We start from the raw sequence: 4,615 nt of genomic DNA on the forward strand, positions 1-4,615 counted from the left end.
TAAAAAGACTAACTACTCATATGTTGATGAATTTAAGGAGCTCATCTTAGAGATTACTGGTGGGAGTCTGTTTTGATGCCGCCACTTTGGGGGGAAAGAAATGTTTCACAGGATATGTTAAAGCATACAGTATATAACCTAACAATTCTGTTGTCGGATGTACACCCAACAGAAATGAGTGAATATATCTATCAAACCAGACATGTACACGAGTTTGTTATGACAGCTCTACTCATAAAAGGCAAAAACTTGAAACTCAAATGTTCATCCACAATAGAATAGGTAATCAAATCATGGTATATTCATTAAAAACCTTCCCTGGATTGAGAAGATCCCCTGGAGAAGGGAATGGCTATCCACTCCAGTATTCTTGCCTGGAGAATTCCATGGATAGAGGGGCCTGGAGGGCTGTAGTCCCTGGGGTCACTCCTCTGTGCACTGGACTCACCTCTATGAACTCTACACATCCCCTGGGGGATCTTATCCACTGCTCTTGCTTCATTTCATGGTTTATTCATTAGGTGCTTATTGGCTGTGTATCCAGGCTCTGAGGATGACAGACATCGGCAAAATCCCTGATCTCATCTATCCTGACCATTCCCAAATCCCTGTCTTCTACCCAGAGCTCTCCTCTGAGACCTTCAGCGTCTACTTTCACATTCCACTACAGTGAAACTCACACCATTTATCAATCAATGTTGCTACAGACTTGGCAGCTTCCCAAGACAAAATCTGAGAATCATTCTTAGTTTCTCCTCTGCCTCAGCCCCAGATATAATCGTGCCCTACTGATTCTGTTTGTTCTAGCTTTCTCAGCTCAGTCCGCATCCATCTTCCTTCCCAGCACCTGTGAACTACCATCATCTTTCACCTGCATCGTGGCATCAGACTCCTGACCCCTAACCTCTGTCTTCAGACCCAAGCTAGGTCAGCCCATATCTGAACTAGATAGAGCCCAAGAGATTTTAAATACAAAAGCATTTATTGCTCTGCTTAAAGTCAGTAGGCGCTCTCCTTACCCTCAGGGTAAAGTCTAAGATGCTCTTGGAAGGTTTATAGAACCCAGCCCACTCACTTCTGCAGCCTTGACTCTGCCTGCCTCTTCTTACACTTCACCCAGCAGCCATACTGAACCTCTGTGACACCCCTCTGTTCCCTGCCTGCCCACCCCACCCCCCACTCTCCTATTTGTCCCACTTAGCTTCCAACCCTCCTTCAGACCTCGGTGTAGACACCACTTCCTCCAGGAAGCCTTACTGGCTCATCCTGGGCTCTCAGCACACCTGCATATCTAGGGTCCCATTCCCACCCTCCAGACTATCACCTGTCTCCCTCGTCATCATCACCACTGCTTTCCATCATTTTCCTATCACTGCTGCGACCAGTTACTATGGTGGACAGGGAACTGATAGAATGCAATGGTGAAGACGATCAGGGAGACCGATGACAGTCCGGAGGGGCAAGGACAGGACCCCAGATATGCAGGTGTGCTGAGAGCCCAGCACAGGGACTGTAATGCAGGAGACTCGGGTTCAAATCCTGGGTCCGGAAGATCCTCTAGAGAAGGGAATGGCAACCCAATCCAGTATTCTTGCCTGAAGAATTCAATGGACAGAAGATCCTAGTGGGCTACAGTCCAAGGGGTTACAAAGAGTCAGACACAACTGAGCAACTAATACTTTCCCACTTTCTGGAGGTCAGGAAGTCTGCAAGTCTACTGGCAGGGCTGAATTTCTTGGGGAGGCTCTGGAGAAGAATTCATTTCCTCTCATTTTCTAGCCTTAAGGGGCTGAGGCATTCTTTGGCTTCTGACCCCCTCCTCCATCTTCAAAGCCAGCAGCGTAGCCCTGCCAATCTTTCTAACTGACCCTGATCCTCTTGCATCCCTCTTATAAGGACCCTTGGGATTGCAAGGGCTTCCCAGATAGTGTTACTGGTAAAGAACTTGCCTCCAGGGCAGGAGACAGAGATGCAGGTTCGATCCCTGGGTTGGGGAAGATCCTCTGGAGGAGGAAATGGCAACCTACTCCAGTATTCTTGCCTGGATAATCCCCATGGACAGAGGAGCATGGTGGGCTACAGTCGAAAGTATTGTAAAGACTGACAATCTTTCACCACTGAAGCGACGTAGCACACACACCTGTGACTCCATGGGACCCACCAGACAAGCCAGGATAACCACCCCTTCTCAAGACCCTTAACTTAATCCCTCTGCCAATCCTTTCTACTGTGGAAGGTGACATATTCACAGGTTCCAGTGATTGAGGCATGGACATCTTCCGGGCCATTACTCTATGGACCGCAACCTCCCAGTTCCTCAAAGAAGGCAGTGTCTTATTCAGCCCTGGCCCCCTAACACATGGCACAGTGCCTGGCCGGTGGCAAGTGCTTGTTAAATGTTTTATAAATGAATGGATCAGTTAATGAATAAGGGCATGAGGTGGTTTGTGTGTATGTGTTTGTTATATGTTGTGCGTAAGTAAAAGGGGTGAAGCAGAAGCCCAGTGAAAAGCCACAGGTGCTGGAACAACTTCATCCCATGAACTAAAGTTGTGCATGTTGAGTGGGTGCATCTGATCTATAAAAGAACCTGGCATCCAGACCCCATAAGATGGTTATTTTGAGTCGCTAGCCTGCCATCTTGTCAGACAGTTGGCTTTCCGAATAAAGTTTCTTCCTTGCCTCAACCCCTCATTTCTCAGATTCATTGGCCTGTCGTGCAATGAGCAAAGAGATCTTGGACTCGGTAACAGGAGAGAGATTTGAACTCAGGCAGTCTGGCCCCCATAGATAGCTCTGAAGTCAGCAAGCGTAGTGTAGGGGACTAGCCAGGGTGGCCACTTGGCTCTGCATCACTTCTCTGCCCCCAGCCCCACTCCCACCTGGCGTTAACAGCACAGAGAGAGAAGCTAGAGGGAAAAAGAGGAGCCTAGGGTGGGAGCTGAGAGTGGTCAACTAAGGCTTCCCTGGTGGTTCAGACATTAAAGAATCTGCCTGCAATACAGAAGACCCAGGTTCTATCCCTGGGTTGGGAAGATCTCCTGGAGAAGGAAGTGGCAACCCACTCCAGTACCAGTATTCTTGCCTGGGAAATGCCACGGACAGAGGAGCCCAGCGGACTACAGTCCATGGGGTCACAAAGAGTCAGACGTGACTGAAGCAACTAACACTAAAAGGTGGGTGCTGAGGGTGGTCAAAGCCCGCCCATACCTCCTTCACCAGAACCACCTGGCAAGGGTCTGCTCACTTCCTAGAATGTGGACGCCAAGCTAGGGGCAGCATGTGGACGGGGTGCCAGGCAGAGTGAGACAGCTCCACCCTCCAGCCTAATGCAACTTATGGGTCTGGGTCCTGAGTCAAGCAAATCAAAGGTCACAAGATGTTGACGAGACAGTCAGAGAACTTTGAACGCTGAGTAGATATTCGATATGTATTAAGTAGCAAGAACTGGGAGAAAAAGAGGTTTTCCTGCTTCCCGGTGTTGAACTTTTCCTCCAAGAGGCCTGCCATCTAACCCAGCACGGAGCTCTGCATTGCTCAGAAACAGGCCCCTTGGAAAGCAGGTCTTCACTGGTTTTAACTTTTCAGTTGTGACATGAGGTCATACTTATTTTTAAAGTCCTTATCTTTTAAATGGGCTTCAACAGTGGCTCAGCTGGTAAAGAATCTGCCTGTAATGTGGGAGACCTGGGTTTGATCCTTGGACTGGGGAGATCCCCTGGAGAAAGGAACAGGTACCCGCTCCACTATTCTGGTCTGGAGAATTCCATGGACTATACAGTCCATGGGATCGCAAAGAGTCGAACACAACTGAGTGACTTTCACTCTATTTTAAATACTAAAATGTTTGAGGCTTTCCAGTGGCTCAGTGGTAAAGAATCTGCCTGCAATGCAAGAGATGGAGATTCAATCCTTGGGTCAGGAAGATCTCCTGGAAGAGGAAATGGCAACCCATTCCAGTATTCTTGCCTGGAGAATTCTCATGGACAGAGGACCCTGGGGGGCAACGGTCCTTGGGGTCACAGTCAGACATGATTGAAGCGACTCAGTGTTCCAGGGTGGCCACTTGGCTCTGCATCACTTCTCTGTGTGATTTAGCATGCACGCACGCCAAAAATATTTCCAAATAAAATGGTAGGATATCTGAGGTTTGTTTACCACTGGGAAGGAGTGGGAATAGAGAAACAGGATTCAGAGAGCTGACAATTGTCCCTGGGAATTGACAGGGCCATTCTCTTTACTTTTGTGAATTATTGAAATTTTCCAGAATTAAAAGGTCTTTTACGGATGCCTCTGGTTGTCCAGTGACTAAGACTCCACATTCCCAATGCAGGGTCCCTGGGTTCCATCCCTGGTCAGAGAACTAGATCCCACATGCTGCAACTATAGATTCCCCATGTTGCAACTAAGACCCAGGGCAGTCAAATTAATCAATAAATACTTTTTAAGAAAGACTTTTGAAAAAGTCTCTGACCTGCACAATTGTCAACATTTTACTTTCGAAAGGAAATTTGCACCTATAAGGAAAGACGTGCGGAAGTTACTGAGAGCTTCACTTGCCTGGGTCTGGGGGATGGGAAGGACTTGGCAGCTCATCTGGGCCATGAAGCAGGAG

The sequence above is a fragment of the Ovis aries genome, chromosome 21 (genome assembly GCF_016772045.2).
Source record: "Ovis aries strain OAR_USU_Benz2616 breed Rambouillet chromosome 21, ARS-UI_Ramb_v3.0, whole genome shotgun sequence".
Classification (NCBI taxonomy): Eukaryota; Metazoa; Chordata; class Mammalia; order Artiodactyla; family Bovidae; genus Ovis; species Ovis aries.